The sequence below is a fragment of the Egretta garzetta genome, unplaced genomic scaffold (genome assembly GCF_000687185.1).
Source record: "Egretta garzetta isolate BGI_Z169 unplaced genomic scaffold, ASM68718v1 scaffold89, whole genome shotgun sequence".
NCBI lineage: Eukaryota > Metazoa > Chordata > Aves > Pelecaniformes > Ardeidae > Egretta > Egretta garzetta.
This window is the reverse complement of record NW_009269997.1, coordinates 3,139,648-3,157,480: the sequence shown is the minus strand read 5'-3', so window position 1 is coordinate 3,157,480 and position 17,833 is coordinate 3,139,648. Positions and strand designations below refer to the sequence as shown.

Below are 17,833 nucleotides of genomic sequence, written 5' to 3'. Positions count from 1 at the left end.
GCTCTTTCACAGTATTACAGAGGCAAGATTTATATAGAATTTTAAATGAACAACAATATAAACAAAGAATTAGACATTTATCATGGTGATCACTTTAGGTTGATACCTAGTAACAAATTTTGGTATGTGAATTACTGCCAAATCCATGTACAAGCTCAAGTATGCATAGCAGCTCCTGAGAAGATGAATAGCATCATACTAACATTGTTAAAAGTGCAATTATGACCAGATTCCTACCAGACAGTACTGAATCTTAGACTTCACATTCTAAAGAACCCCCCCACCTTTCTAAATATTTTCTCATCTCAAACTTGAATCTGAGTCCTACTTTTCATTGAAACTCATTTCAGAACCATCTTAATATCTTAAAAGTCAACACACAGCATATTATTTGTTCTGTTAAGACACTAGTTTACAATGTGCTCTCAAAATCAAGCAATACAGTATTTCAATTAAAAAAAATAATCATGCAAGTGATAAGCTCCCACTAACAGTTACAATTACTTGAATGAGAGCTTTCTGGTGGGAAAGTGTTTTGGGAAGTTGTTGAACAGCTTTCTTCAATACAATATCCAATTGGAGTGTTGCACAACTCCTAGAAATAGGAATCCAACAATATGAAAAGGTGACACACACACACCCCCCCAATAGCTCTTTTGTGCAGAGAAAACACAACTTCAACTCAGAACAGATGCTGAGGGGAACCTGATCACATCCCTGTGTCACACTTCACATGTGGAGCTAAGGCACAGTTTATCCTTTGAATTGCTCAACTGTGAAGAACAAAAAGTGAAAGGAAAAGAAGAAAACTGAGATGTTGTCACCAGAGTCGACAGACAAAGGAAGTCTAGACACATCTGGATATTATAAAAGCAAAATATTTTAAACATTACTTCCAGTTCTTCTCTCTGGCAAATATGCATTAGATGTGTAAAACTGTAATCCCAAATTATCTGAATTGCAGTTTAGAAATACAAAAAAAACCCCAAAAAACAGAAGGGGCAAATTTCTGCTGGCAAAACCAAAAAGCCTGTGATAAGCAGCATAGCACACAATGGAATGAAAAAAAAAAAATCAAAACCAGTTCTAAGAGGAACAGTTTTTAACCCAGTCTTCCAGAACAAAGCTGCTTCATCACCTTTATTATGGTTCACTGGGGAATTTTACTTCATGTTTGCTGTAAGGAAGGAAGGACCTAAGCAGCTCTCGCAGCAGGGTGACATTACCTGAGAGACTGTTGAAGAAATCTGGGGTACCCCAAAAGATATCTCATGTCTGGGACTTGAGGGGCATCCTAGCATAATTCACCTCATGGTCCAGATTTTCCTAAGAACCTACCATTCAAGCAGCCCTGTGACAAACCTTTTCCCAAGAAAGTATGTAAAGCTTCAATCTGCAAAGGAAAAGCTTAGTAAGCTGTCCTAAGCATCCCTGAAAAACAGGCTTTGACAGTGGTAATTTGGAAGTGATGAAACAATTTACAAAACTCAGACTTTGTCAAAGCTACTCTGGATTTTTCCTTCCTATCCTAAGGCAGTGAAGTGGTTGCTCTTGGATAGAAACCTGCCTTAAAGATTTAGAAGATGATTTGATCCTCATGAGAACTGCAAGAATCACATTTGAGTGACAAAGAACAAACAGAAGACACTGCAACTCTGGCTTATTTATTGCAAGATTCATATTTAAAAAATACAGTTTTCCTTCTCTGATGAAAATAGCCTGAAAGGGATACAGAGTAACCATAGAACTGTTTCTTCATTACAGTTCCCTAACAGTAGTAATATATAACAAACTATTTGCAAAGTTGCTTTCCAATTCAATACGAAAAATAATACACCGTATCAACATATCATCAGCTTGTTTACTGAGTTTGATTCTTCTCCACTGCTAACAACAAGGACAACTTGGAATGCATTCAGGGTGGAGGAATGAAGATGAGCATTTGGTTGGACTGACACCATGACAGCCAAGAAAAGAACACAAAACATTCCACAAATGTTTGAAGGGTGCAAACACCAAAGAGAAGAACAACAATTTAAAGGGGAAGATGATAAACATCAGCTCATTAAGGCAAGCAAATCAGCACCTCATGAAGTACATCAGCAATATGCACTGGCAGCAATACAAACCATCGAAGTTACCTTCTTGCAGTATGATTCAGTGAGTAAACCGTCCCTTGTTTAGAGAACAAAAACGAGTACCACCTTTCCACTGCCCAGCAAAAGCCTTCAAGTGTTCAGTGAGGACTACTCCTGTATCAAACCATTTCTTCAGAGCCAGAAATGCACGTTTGGCGTAAGCTCAGTTTTTCCATGCTCCACACCTTCATCCAAATTCACACTAAAAAAAGATGCTCAAATAGGATTCAAACAACTTCATCATCCTGATGACTATGATTCCATAAACCTAAAGCTGTTCATGAAGACCCTACATAGAAACACAAAACGTATATTCTGAAGACATGCTTATTTTATTGTTTAGCCAAGATTTCTCAGTATTGCTACCACAAATTGTTTAGGATTTCCCCATGGTTTGAGGTTTGCATGATTTCACATCAACCTCAGAATGTTAAATGTCATTCTGCATTTAAGAAAATAGTGCAGATCATGAAAAGACACCTTAGTATCCCTCACTGATAATCATTTCCACTGTATGTGAAGAAATCATCCCATTTTTACAGTATTTTTTACTAAGATAGCATCTACCCTGCATGGGTCAAAAGCAAGGATTTAAGTGTCTGAACAAACTTGGGGATGGACAGTACAGCAGTAATGATGAAACATTTTTAAAGTCATTTTTAGTCCATGAACTACATGACTTTGTTTGCAGGAAGTTCTCCTCTTTCAGTTTGTAGATTAACACAAACAACTGGAATAACCATAAAACCATGTTCTGCATTTTTCAACTCACTACTGGCTTTATACTTGTTTCTTATAGTATGTTTACTCAACTCTTGTTTTATTGGTATGTGTTGCATTTTTCTCAGCAATACTTTTTCTGCCCTTTCTATTGGGTGTTAGGAAATACTGAACACCATATAAATGGAAGCCTTTGTTAGGGGAAAATTACATCAGCTACCAAAAGCCCACAGCAGATACATCTTGAGGTGACAAACCAGATCCCTCACACAAACAGAATGCCAAGACATTGCCTGCAACACTTAGGGTAACAACAGTACTAAGTAATAGCTTTCTGGAAAGAAAGGTGTGTCAAACTATATTGGCAAAACAGTATGGATTGTGTAGCTGCTGACACTAACCTCCAGAGCAGGTTGACATACTGAACAACAGTAATTCCAAAAAAGTGCTGAAGGCACAGTAGTATCTGCACTTAACTGTCCCCAGTTTTCTGCACAGCAGTTGCTGGGTTTTCTAAGGTCTCTGGCAATTCTTAAGAACCTGTCTGAAAGCAAACATGGCAAACTGCAAAACATACTGCTACGTAGAGAGCATAGGAGATGCCCAGTGGAAATGACCCACAATTTCACCACACACAAGGAACGTATTCACCCTAAACCTGTCCATGAAATTCTCAGAGCCCTCTCCTGTTTTAAACCTGTGCTATGTACATTACCTGAATGAATACACACGGTAATGAAATATTATTCTTTCTGGTCCATTGTACACAGAGGCTGCAACTACAACCAGCTCTCAGGTGGGTTACAAACACACAGACACTTGGAAGCTTGCCTTCTCTTGTCTCGAGAGGACTTTTTTTGCCAGCCCTGCACACCAACAAAGGTGCCAGTCAAAATCTGGCTGTCAAGAAGAATTATAAAAATTTGCTCTTAGTATAGAATATTTGTATTCAGCCATCACACAAACTTGCAAGAGTTCATTGTACTGTCATAATAACTAAAACTTTTCTGATGAACAGCTTCTCCGTTTTAGCTGCAAAAAACACAGCAAAATTAGCATAGCTATGCAAAAAAGTGTAAGTTACTCTGAAGACCTTTGCTCTATAAATTAATTATTGAGAAATGACTGAATCATTCATAACATACTTTATAATTTCCTGAAGCTTAAGCCTATTTATGTGGCTTTTAAAATGTTTCAACATATACTAAGTGAGAATATGAAATTATGAATGGCTAACTGAAACGATGGGAGACTCAATTTCATCATTGCTCAAAAAAAGCAGCAGTTTCAAGTTCACCATTACATTTAAAACAATTCTCAAGGCACTAAAACACTTAAAATAATTTGTAATCACTTAATTTAACTTTTTATTCCCCCACCCCAAATGCTGAAATTAATGCAGCATTTTTGTAAAATGCCACCCCGAACTATTCAAAGTTTTCCTGAATTCTGAATTCTACAGTGAGATAAAATCCAGTCTTTTGTTTGGTTGTGCTTCATGTTTATGATCAATAACATGATACGGTGTCTGTTTCCTGACTGATGGAGAAAATTTGGGTCCCTAACTACAAGAAAGACATTGAGGTGCTGGAGCGTGTCAGGAGAAGGGCAATGAAGCTGGTAAGGGATCTGGAGCACAAGTCTGATGAGCAGTGGCTGAGGGAACTGGGGTTGTTCAGCCTGGGGAAGAGGAGGCTGAGGGGAGACCTTATCGTCCTCTACAACTGCCTGAAGGGAGGTTGTGGCAAGGTGGGTGTTGGTCTCTTCGTCTAGGTAGCAAGTGATAGGATGAGAGCAGATGGCCTCAAGTTGCACCAGGGGAGGTTTAGATTGGACATTAGGAAAAAAATTTTCACCAAAAGGGTTATCAGGCACTGGAACTGGCTGCCCAGGAAGTGGTCGAGTCCCCATCCCTGGAGGTATTTAAAAGATGGGTGGACAAGGTGCTTAGAGACCTGGTTTAGTAGTGGACAGGTATGGTTTTGACACATTTGTTAGCTGTTGAAATGTTGCCAAGTCAAACAAAAAAGTGTAATTCACTCACAAGGCCAAATTTAAGCCTATAGACCTCTAGCAGAAACTGGCAGCAATGGATCTAGGACTGAGTTTTCAGGATCTCTAAGCCAAACTGGCTCTGATATATCTACAAAGAAACAAAACATGCAAGAAAAAACACTGCCTCCTTGTCCCTGGACTCCTTGTCTGAACAACACCAGTTTATCAAGTCAATTCAGGTATAAAAGTGTTAAGACCAAGGCTTTCTTCCCCATTTCCAAGCTTCAGAGGCTTCAGCATTATTCTCCCATCTCTAGAACACCTACCATGAGAAATTTTTTCAACCTGTGCACTTTCCTTCACTGTTTCACAAAATGCATGACCAAACCAATCAGCCATTCTAATGCTACAATTGAGCACCAAGGCCTTAATGAGAGATGCTACTTATAGGAAAGGATTATTTGTTCTTTGTATCAAACATAATTTAAACCAATGGAACTGATAATTTTATTATACTAAATGACATAGTGCGCATATATATATATTAAACTGGGTCAGTAAAAATCCTGTAATATAAAAAAAAATAATAATATCCAAATCAAATAATATCCCACCAAACAGCAATTTTACCCTGTGCTGTTTTGCCCTAGGATAGCAAATGAGTATCTTCTGTCTCACCAACACCATCCTGGAATTCAGTGGCCTTTTGATGACAACTTGGTCAGAACTAACATATTTTCACATAAGCTTTCAGCTAAAACAACCTTTCTGCAGAGGTGTTTCACCACCACCAAAAATATGACAAGTTGCAGCTTCAGAAAACTCTCTGAAGAGCTCTGTAAAATTTTAATAGGCTAGTTAAAGGGGGAGAAATTACAGGATCATGTCACGATTTCTAACAGTACTTTACTTTTTCCTACCTTATTAGCCTCAAAAATTCTGCAAATGACGGACTAGCCAAAAAGCAGTTTCTTTTTGTTCCCCTTTCAATGAGTCTCAGAACACACTATTTGCTCATATCAGTTTCCAAGCAATCTGCTTAGGCATCCAAGTTTTTTAAACTAGAAGAACCATTCAAGCCTCCTGGCTTTTAAACATACCCAAACCAAGAAGCTTGTTTAACAGGCCTATTAGGCTCCGTGATTTATTTCTTGACATTTCCAATAAATCATCTTTTTGTTTTTGCGATAAGACTTCAACCCTTTCATTGCTAGTCATCTATAGCAGATGCCAAAAAACTGTGCTTCTGCGTGCTTCTGAAAACATGCACACACACACAAAAAAAAAAAATCAACTTTTTCCAGACCTCCAGCAGCACAAACAGCTCATTTCTGAGCTCAAGTTTTCATCGTATTTTTTAAGCACAGACATTAACTTCACACTAGCCTAAAAAGGACCTTGCTACCACCGGGTCCACACTTAATATTTTCCAAGTTAGGATCCATAAGTCTGCATGCATCCTTTCAGCTGTACTGACATACCACAACCAATATTGAACACACACTGGCTGAAACTGTCAGAAACAGAGAGATTTTAGACATGCTTGCTATTTGGTTTCCACGCTTCTAGGCAAATCCCTAATGCCTTTGGTTGTTCTCCAGGGCAACATTACCACTTGAAATCATGAAAGGGTGGATCAAAGGCAAGAATAAATCTTACCTAGGGATATACAAGAAAACTTACTCTATCTTACTTATTTACTTATTCTCAAAAGCAGTGGGGCGGGTAAATGTAAGACTTTCAGCTGTAGGCACTGCAAGTTACAATTTCTAAATAGCAGAAATTCTACATAGGTAGAAGAGATGGGCAAAAGACCAGTTCTTTCTGGAAACCCCAGACTACCTTACCTTGCTAATATTGTTAAATATCCCTTCAGCAAAGATTTAGCTAATGGTCCACCTTTTATGTGAGCATGCACAGTAAAAATGGGCAGACAGGGACCATTCTTCAAGTAAAAGGGGGGGGGGGGATATATCTTATCTGCCTTTCCATCCCAGACAATAAGTTAGAGAAGTGAAAATGGAAAACAAACACTGTCTCTCAATACATAAAGATGTAGAGGAGGTGCACACCATGCATATTAAAGAACAGGACTTCATAAAGCTCAGTAACAAGCAAAGAGAAGTTCTCCATGAGAGCAAGGCATAGATTTAACAGGAAGTATCACAGGATTTTTTGAGTACTTCAAGACCACTTTGAATAAGATGTGTACAAACCATATCTCACAATGGAACTCTGATCCTCAGCTAGGGATGAAAGCAGCAATGAGGCTATGAATCAGTAAGGTACATGACACTGGATTCACGTTAGAGCTCTCTGTTAAGGCATGTGACAGAGGAAACTGAACAGCCCTCTGACTTTTCACACACACAGTAGTCCATCATGTGGCACCTCCAAGATTCATTGCAAAATGCTAAACTTTTTCTCCAAGAATAAAGTACAAAAAGAAGAGGATATTCCTGCGGCTCAAAAACCAAACCACTGAGTGAAAAAATGTTATCACAGCTACCATACTCTTCCCCCACGTTGTATAGAGATTTTTTTTTGATATTTCATGGCATTAGAAAGTAAGTATGACCTAACTTAAAGTATCTTCATAACTGAGTGGTATCACAGACCCCAGACGCTCACTTTTGGTTTTGTCTATACCCAGACAATCCCACCAGCCTGCAGCTATAAAGCAGAGGAGGGTATTCAGCTCCTGAACAATGTATGTCCTAGTGCCATAATGGTGAGCAAAGTTACCAAAGCTAACTTTTCCTCAGAAGTCTAAGCTCATGGGACACCATGGGCTTGCAGTCCAGCTGTGCATTTTGAGCAGCATCACCTCCAACAAAACATCTGTTACAAACTATGAATGCTTCTACACAGACCCTTCCTATCCCTCCAAGGCTGTTGGTGCATGGTCCAGCGGCACAGACCTGCCCCTGCCAGGGGAGGCCTAAACAGCTCCGTATTTTCAAAGCAGAAACCCAAGGATCCTCCTTGTCTCAAGGTAATAATGACTTACAAGGGAGAGCTAAATGGCAGTAAAAAGCCTTTAATGAACTCCAAGGGAAAAAAAAAAAAAGCAAAGATTTTTCAACTAGTCATTTGAGAAATAATTAGCTCCTCATGCCACATTTTCACATATATCAATACATCCCAAACGCTCTGTCTGGAATTCAGCAGTCCAGCAGCACTATCAATCAGTCTGCAAGTGAAATCAGATCTATTCCTTGTCATACCTACCTGGCCACAGCAACACCTTAGTGATAACTGCTTGTTTTTCACATACTCAGAAAAGAAACTGAAATACTGCAAAGACATGTCCCTCTGAAATCTCCCAGTAGCACTGCTTGTATCCCATTATTCCAGTTTTCCCCCGCCACTGTAGTAGTATGACCTTTTCTTTGTTGTTTCATTGTCCTGGGCTCATCCAGCATTTGGTATAGCAACACAGACTACAAATCATTTCCTTAACTGGGTATTTCCACCAAGCATTGTACAGTAATTTATCATTACTTACTGGACACCTAAGTAAGGTGCAAAATACTGCATAGTCATATATAGACTAGGAATAACTAGTATGTCCTTCTGGCTAAGATACCATTTTTTAGTAGTCCCTATGAAAGTAAGAAATGGTAAAACTCACGTTTCATAGCCTTCTTGTTCATGCTGGGAGATGAAGATCTCCGAAGCAGTGTCCCAGGAGTGACACCATCAAATAACATGCAAACATCTGAAGGGAGTCTCAGCATTTAGGATCTTATTTGTAATGCTAGCAGAGGATCACCCCTATGCCAAACTCCTGTTCCACAGTGTTTCAGTTGTCAAAGAAAGGCATCGGGGGCTGTGTGAGCCTGCATTGTACGGAAGTGCTGCACGAGGGCTTAATCTCGTTATGTGATAAATAGTCTTGACACTGAATGTGCCATGTGGTGCACGCTCAACCGGCTGCTTTAGTCCTTTCCTGGCATCAGCCAAGAGCACTGCAAGCTTCCTAAGCGCAGGCTGACATCAGGAGCGTAAGAGGTACACGTGGAAATTCAGCATACATTGAACGAGAGAGGACTTGACAGTCACTCACAAGACTTTAAGTGCTGTGCATAAGAAACTGTGCCAAGCTCCCCAATTTACAGAGTCGTCATCACAGCTGCCCCCTTCTCCTTCCCAGAAGCTTCCCTCTCCCCTTATGCCTGGCAGAAGGCAGCATTTGAAGGGAATAACGTGGCTGCTCTCATACAAAGACCCACAGACCACTGCAAAAGGCAGTCAACAACCATTTCTGAACGTGGTAAAGCCTACCAGTAACAGCTGACCAAATTAGATGTCGAACCATCGTGGCAACTGACCAGAATTGTTTGTAACATCAATGCTAAAACCTAGTAAATTCTTCAAAATCAGAAATGAATTAATAGTTGGCTCATTACAGGACAGAATCATCACAATGAAAATAATAAGGTTCCTACCGTGAGCATGTTGATTTGCTGTTGATTATATTTTTGCCCTGGCACATCTTACAATACACGTAAAATATTCCTATGGTTAGGGACTAGACTATTCTTTTACAACTGCCCACACATGACAAACAGGCAGGACAGGAAAGGACCTTCCAATTCATTAAGCTTCTGAAGATGCATGGGAGCCAGCAACACAGTTACTTTTATACAGTGAAAAAGTTCCATCAAAACAGCTATTTTAGTATTTCCCCTCACCCCCAACCCAGCAGTCACAAGGCTACCCAGGAACTCTTGATAGATTTTTTTTTTTCTTTTCTTATGGACACTCATGGACAGCCTGGGCTTATTTACTCCTGCATTATCACCCAAAATAGTTCTGCTCCCTCCCTATGTTTACCCACCTGATATATTTATGCGCAGAGATTAAGGCTGCTCTCTCATTTTCACCAGAATACACAAAAGCAACCTCTGATTTTCTTTTAAGGAAGAGGACTGAAGCATGGCTGGTTAAGTCTCAGCAGCAGACATCACACACATACCAGGTTACATGGAAAACTAAACAACCCAAAAGCACCAGGTCTCTTTTGCTTACGGACAGATGTATATTGTTTTTCATAAGTTTTCATTACTCAGAAACAGTACTTATAACATGCCTTCTTACAGTTTCTTGCCACTTACTTAGTTGTGTTGCCAGAGGAAAAAACCCAACCTCAGAAAGCCTGCTGGTATAATTTATTATACATTTCTGGAGGATGAAGTTAACTGACTCCGATATGAGCCCTGTACTCTCCTAGGAGGAGAAGGGGTTTCAGTAGCATGCATCAAATGTTAATAACGTTTTACATTCCTATTAATTTACTAAATTTTGAAGAATTTTTACTTGAACTGTATTTAAAATGGCACCTTCAAGACTTCCCACTGCTATATAATGGAATTGTATTTGCTTTCTTCAAAACAGTGAATAAACCTGTCTTGCAGTAGATGCTGAATAATATTTCTAATACATATGAACAAAATTAGTCCCTAATCTTGAAATCTTGAAAAGTTATTGATTAGGGGGTGGGGGGAGGGAAAGGGGGCGTGAGGTTGCTACTATGCTTTCATTATGAAACTTCGTTTTTAGACACACTACAGAACAATGTCAGAACAAGCTTTTTGACCAGGATGTTTCCTATTCACTTCTAAACTCAGCAAATTTTACATTGAAGTTACTGAGATCAAATCAATTTGGGTTCCAGCAGTAATCCCCAATTACTACAGTCGGATTCTGACCCTCAAAGCCTATTTGCAAAGCTCACATTTTAGGGCACTTGCATTTAGCTCTACTGAATGCAGAGCCTAAGCAGGCTTTGCACTTGCAAACCTAAAGTAAGAATTCAGTCCTTTTAAGACAAGGTACATCACTATCTCCAAACTAAAAGGCATTGCAGGTTTTCTCTTTCTCCAGGCAGACCCTTTAACATTTCTCCCTCAGTTTGCTTACTTCTTAGGAGAAATTTAAAAAAAGAGAAGAAAAACATCTGTGGGAACAGCTGCACAAATATTGCAACTGCCAGAGATAAGATTTCTTTCTAGCATCCAGGATTTCTTGGTTTGTGTTTTGCAAGACCACTCAGTAGGGGATAACCACAGTGACTATCCATGCATCTGACTCGCAATTTTGATCTCAATAATGGATAAGAGGTAAAAGCTGAATACAAGCCCACCAGAGACACACAAACACATACAGAAAACAACCAGAAACCCAAATCCTTGAAGGAAGCGTCTAGAGGCTTCACCATATAAAAGCTTATACAGCAAATAGGCTGCTTGCTCTGACTTCTTGTGGACAATCAAAATGCCATGGTATCATTATAAGCAGTGTACAGCACAGCCTTTTCCTTCATCGTTTTCTCACATTTAACAACACCACTAAGACCCCAAATTACTCAGCACACTTTCCAAGACAATACTTTGATAATTAAGTAATGATATCATTAAATAAGTAGATTTCTGGAATTCTATCTTCATCTCCTAGATACATGTCTGTGTTCACATACTTGTCTTCAAATTGCAGCGATCTGTTATGCTCCAATAGGAAGCATTAAGAATGAGTTTTATCGTGCTCTGTGCTATATATTGGTAACTGCAATTCTTATTTCCCAGTCTAAGCCCAAGTAGTAAGGTGAATATGATTAGCACTCCATTACAGTGATAATCAATTAAATTAAAGTAGCCAGTTCTAAATACATATGGCCAGGATGACAACAAAATTTCAGAGCTATTGTAGAATGCAGAGTTCAAGGTTTCGGGATCTACTGAAACTTTTTTTTCCCAAAAAATTCTGAAAGGATTATGAACCATTTTGGCCATGGCGGGCAGTTGCCACATCCAGCCGATCCAGAGAGTAGGATTTGAAGAATGAGAAGCAAAGCTAATTGTCTGCAGCCTCTGCATCATTTTTCTTTCTCAAGCAACTCAAGAGGGGCCTTAAGCACACGTTAAGTCACCCTTGACTGTAGTGCTCTCCCATATGCTAAACAGTCATTTAGCACACTGGGATTGTCGGAGCACAGTAGCACTTCAGCTTCTTCTTTTTCCACCTCTACGGTGCCAGCTGTCAAGCAGGGTATGCAAAGAAAGACTCCCTACTTGAGTAAGCTCCAGCATGCTTCAGGGGGTCTGCTCCACTTGAACTCATGTAATTCACTCTTGTGATTCTTTTCCTAAATATTCATCCTGTAAGATTGTGCCCACACATCCCCACAGCACTACTTGTAAATAAGGTTGTGATCTTTAAAAATCAAAAGCACAAAGATTCATCACAATTTGCTTTGCAACACCAGCTCTTACCCTTCCTTATGTCCACACATTTCCAAGTGAAGGCGGCAAGCCTTCACACACAGCAATGGTCAGCTGTGGACATTCAGCTCCTTTCCATCAAGCCACAGAGTATCAGATGGGTTTTTTTCACTTACATAAGTAACATCCAAACAAAAGAGGGTCAAAACTGAATAAATGGATGGCTACAATGAGACAGAAAGAGTCTGCCCAGCCCAGCATTCCATCTCCAATTGTGACTAAAATAAAACCTCAGGGACAAGCAGGATAACTAAGACAAGCATGCAACAATACTTGTGGCTAGCTACCCCTTAAAATTGGGTTTTCCCTTTACTAACCACAACATTTTCTGGCAAGTACATGTGCATCTTAACTACACCGTATTTACATATTGTACCCCATACTACCTCCTTTCACTTATTTTGGCCTGCCACCATAACTCCTAGATACACACTGGGATTCCTGTACTGGAAAATAAGGGAAGAATTGGCCTCTGCTCACCCTTTCCCTGCCATTTGTGAATGCAGTTTTCTCAGTCAACTCATCTCCAGGCTGCAAAGTTCCTTCCTGCTTTGCTGTTTCTTGGACAGAATCTGTGCTACGTCCTTGACCATTCTTGCTGCCCTTTTTAAAACCTTTTCCAGCTTAAGCTGCAAACTACTAGCACTTTCGGGCAGCAAGGGACTTCCCTAGTGTCACCTCTATGCTTCTTCACATTTTCTTCTCACAACAGAGGATGTGGTAGCTGGGGGAGGTTAAAAAAATGGCTAGAAAGGCAGCTTACGGAAAATCCAGGATGCTGCCACCACTGGAGCTGAGGTCCGATCATTTGAGTAAGGATTAACTGGAAGGCTACTTTCTCTGACTACTGAGGGAGTACTTCACCTCCTTGCAAAAAAGGGAAATAATCAAAATATGAAAATAGCAAACACATTTTAGCCCAGACCACACTAACCCAGGAAAAAGTATATTTGGTTCTCCCAATTAGTGACATCTAGAGGGATCTTACTGCCTCCCAGATACTGGCAAATTGCTGGGTTTTTACATTTTACTTTTTATAACACTTCATGATTGTTCAGTTTGGCAGGACAAGAACACCAGCCCAGTTAAAATTTAAGCTGCTCTAAAAGCAAAGGCAGGTGTGGGAAAAGGACGACAGGAACACACCAGCTACTTCTTGGAAGTAACAGATGTGAAAAATATCTTCACTAAAGAGCTACTAATCATAATTGCTATTATACAAAATTGCACAGAATTAAATATAGGAAAATGAAAGTTACTTCATGACAAAAAACTACGTAAACGTTGCCAAGGAATTCAGCATGTGTTGCTGAAGTTTGTCTCATTGAGCCATAGAGCATGAAAGCCCCTCCAAAATAACCAGTACAACAGTAAACAACAGAAGTTTTTTAAAGTTAAAAGCACGGAGCTCATGTGATCCTTCAAGGCCTTTGGCTTGGCGGAGCATGACATTTTCATTAAGAAAGCCCAATGAAACAAGAGCTGAGCCAGGCAGACAAAATTAATTCAAACAGTTAACAGATAAGTCAAAAACCATGACCGTAAACAAAAAAGCTTCATACTGCAGGTGGTTTCTAGTCTCAGGGGAACTATCTTATTTAGCAGTTTAGCCAATGACTTGGAAGAAAAAAGAAAAAAAAAAAAAAGATCATGACTGGAAAACCGTGCATGTGACAAGTACCGAAGAAGCTGTTAATTACAAAAAGGAAAGGAGACTGGTAGACAGCTGTCTGTGCACCAGCCTGTGTCTTCTTGCTCAACAGACACACAAGTTGTGAAGAACTGACAGTACCTGAGAGCATCCTCCTGAAGGAAAACCCGAGGTCCCTGTTGAACACAACAGCCCCATATTTAACAAGGACAAAGAAAATGTAAAGATCATTGTGTCTCTGGATTTCACAGGACTGCACCCTAAATATTACCTCCAGAGCATTTTGGAAAACTGGAAACCATTTTAAATAGGTTGGAGTAATTAAAGAATGGAAGAATATAATTAAGGAACTCAATTTTACACTCTACAAAGAAAAGGTTAAAAAAAAGAAACTGTAGAGAGAGCAGAAATTTGGATAGAGAAGGCTATTAAACATACAAAGAGCTAATAAGAACCACAGCTAACAAAGCTGGTAGTTCAAGACAGTCAAATAAAACAAGCAGTAAAACACGTAATTTAAGACTGATGATAATTACACCAAGTGAATATATTGCACAGCATTGAGAGTCTATGAAGTGACTTTCTGTTAGCAAAACAGGGTGTTTTTCGAAAAGGAATCATCTAGCTTATAATGGGAGCTAATCAAGGATGCTTACGGTTCATTTTGGATTCATAATCAACTAAACACAAAATAGATTTACAGCTTCACTCCAGTCTTTACCATTTTGATCACCCAAATGTAACTGGCAAAATGGTGAAGTAGAAGGAAAGAGTCAAGAAATATACAAGAAACTGCAGAATAGGAAGAAGTTTCTCGGCACACAGCTCCTCACACCAAGATCAGCCACCTACAGACTGGCTGCCACAGCCGGCTTGCGGGCACATCATGGGGGTACCTATTGAAAGCGAAGATGACAAAACCACAAGGTTTGGGAGGCATCAGCTGCTGGCTGTCCTACTGAGGTTGGGACACCACAGGGACCTAAGCAAGCTGCTTCCTAACACCATCCAGCTGCTTCTGGGAGCTCACGCGCAGTGCCCTGGCAAGACAGCCCCTCCTGGCTCCCACAGCACCACTGCCACCGAAGGCTGTGTGCCCTCCCCGCTGCTGTAAGGCTGTGGGTTCAGCATCATTGGGTAAAGAGTCTTTAACTGTCTCTGCACAGGGCTTGTTGCTGTCTGCTATGCTGCTGAAGCTAAAGCACACCCATCTTTCAAATGTCTGGCATTTTCATACCCTTCTGAGTGCTATAGTAACCTTTTCTCCTCCAGTGAAAAAAAAAAAAAAGCAACCTAATCAAGGTTTTCTAAATAAATGCAGGCAACAACTATAAAAAACAATGCTAACTTGAAATCCTTGCTTTTAGCATAACGATAGAAACTAATGTAGACCAAATCTTACCACTAGCACTTTCTGCAGTCTTACATGTAGGAAGAGAATCTAAGCTGGCAATTTGGCCTGTATTGTCTTTTTAAGTTTCTGTTCCTCCCAAGACTGGCAGTGGAGTAACAAGTTTTGTAAAAAGCTGTGTGTTTCCCTATCATCCCAAAATATCAGCCACTCATCTTACCCAGAGTCCTCAATATTACAGAAAGCCAAGTTCCAGACAGTGAATGAAGAAAACCTATACCAGATACTCTCCTTCAGTGTTTTTCTTGGTTTAGAATGCCAAGAGAAGACAACTTTTTCTTTTTCTTCCTGGCTGAAAGCTAACATACAGTTCATTCACCCACAAGGCAGTTTACAAACACAAATGCCACCCCAATATGACAAAGTGTTGCACTCTGTTCCAGGAGGTTATTTAAAAAAAAATCATGTCAAGCATTCTCTCTGCCCAGTATAGATAAAGGCAGTAAGTAATAGCTCCAGGAATAAAGCAGACTTCCAAAGGCCATCAGGTCACAATAAATACCAAACAGCCTGCAGAGAAGATAGCTAAAGGTAATAGGATGCAAATCACTTCAAACTACCCACTGTGAATTTCAACTCCCTTTTTTTTTTTTTCCACCTGGTGTGTTTAAAAAAAATAAGATACTGGATCAAACAGCAAGAGATGAAAAGGTCCTAAGAGATGCCTGTGCGCTATAGCTGCACATGGAGCTCACAGGGGTTTTCTATTCTAGTTACTTCTGAAGACATGACCTTATCAGGAGTTCAAAACTACTACTTGTGAGGCAATTTCCATGAAAGGATCTTCATTTCTAGCTTTCTAATCTCCATCTTCAGAAAACTGAACCTAGCTATAGGACCACTAATAAAAGCAAACTGCATGCACCAGCCTGCAAACACAGGAGAGGCACAGGTCTTAAAGGAAAAACCCACAGCCTCCCTCTCACCTGTGCCCAGAAGCGTGTTGCCATACAGTGTGAAGAAGTCGTGCCTTTCATACAGAATCACGTTGTTAGCTGAATTTTCTACGTGGCTTTACATTACCTTTTTTTTTTGGTGGGCACACTATTTATTCCAAACTAAACCTGCCTAATTTCATTAAAGAATGAAAGCCCAGTAAATAACAAGAGAAGAAAAAAGTAGGAACCAAAGAAGAGGCACCATGCACAAAGAAACACGAGTTCTAAGCACATTTATTTTTAACACAAGTCACTGTATCATGTCCTAGAAGATGCCTTTTGCAGTAACAAAACTTGCCACAACATGAAAATTTCATGGGACTGGAAACAAGCGCTTGACTCTCAGTCCTTCCTTCTCTCTACCTCTGCTTGTAACTCTGCATGTCTTCTGTGAGCATGAGATGCCACTTAAATGATTTTTAGCTAGGACAAGATGCTTTGCCCCTTGTATTGATAAATCCCCCTCCCTTAATTCTTACCTCACAGAGAATCCTTTTTTCCTGATCAGTTATTGTCACCTTCCAGGCACAGAACTACTACTTTGCAACAGAAGAACTTAACCTAACACCATCTTAATACCTGCTGATCTAGTAAGAGTTATCACCCTCTCCCAGCAACCATGCTACTTAAACAGAATTCAGATTAGTGTTAGACAAATTCAGTGTTATGAAGTCACTGGGCTACACAGGGAATTAATTTGGTTTCTTATTTCTACCTATACAGGATAAGGGCACCTATCTAAAAAAAAAACCAACCCTGCTGTTTATTTCCAATCATCTGCTGTAAAAACGTTTCTAACATCATCAAACATGAATTACTTACTCCTCTCCACTCTGCTGAAAGAAGAAAACCCCCAAACTGCTGAAAGAAGAAAACCCCCAAACTGACAACATGCATGCATGTTACTGCTAAGAAAGATAAATATTCCATAAAAGCCCAATGGAGGAAAAAATGAGGAGACAATTACTCCCTTATCTCAAGAAGAAATCCACTCAGTAGCTCTAAAAAACCACTGAAGATTCCCCAACTCTCTTGTGATTGAGAATCAAAGTCCTTATTGTAAAGTCTGTCCCAGCGAGGACCTTATCTCTGAAAGCCTGGTACAGATATCTGCATGGAAGGAGGAAGATTTTTAAGACAACCATCACAAATCCAAAGGTGAACATTAACATGGAGATTGCAGAAAGCACAAACGGGCTTTTACTTAGATTTAAGCCAACAAGTGGTCAGATGACACATACTCGGCTTGTACCCCTGAAATCAACAGAAAGGAATCCTATTATGAAGTGTTTAACATCGTTCAGAAATAACAGCACACACCACCACTTGAAGATGCTCCCACACACACCCCCACACCCCCACGCCCCCCCGGCAGGCAAGAACAGCCGCAACACAGGCAGACAGCTGCTGCCACTGCTTCCTGGGCTGCAGCAATTATTTGTCCTGCAAAGACCACACGGATTTGTCACCAAGATAAAAGTCGCATCAGCGCTACCTACCCTGGTTTTAGCTGCAGTGCCGACCCAATCCAGCGAGAGCTCCAAAACTGCCCCGGACCAGGACTCCTACCTTCCACAGGCAGGGTCAATCTTCTCACCCATAAACGCGGTGACTTCTCAAGACAAATTCTGAAACAGTGACAGCTCGTTTCAGCTTGACTGCACTTCGAAGTTTCTTCCCCTTCCCCCCCTCTCGAC

General features: G+C 40.1%; 1 protein-coding gene across 1 annotated transcript in view; it reads right to left on the bottom strand.

Annotated features, from left to right (window-relative positions):
* ARHGAP24 (Rho GTPase activating protein 24) overlaps positions 1-17,687 on the bottom strand; it is a 221,368-nt gene extending 203,681 nt beyond the window's left edge. The window contains exon 1 of the mRNA XM_009647479.2: positions 17,636-17,687. The gene's annotated coding sequence lies outside the window, so the exon portion shown is untranslated. The remainder of the gene's footprint in view (positions 1-17,635) is intronic.
* Between the last annotated feature and the right edge of the window lie 146 nt (positions 17,688-17,833).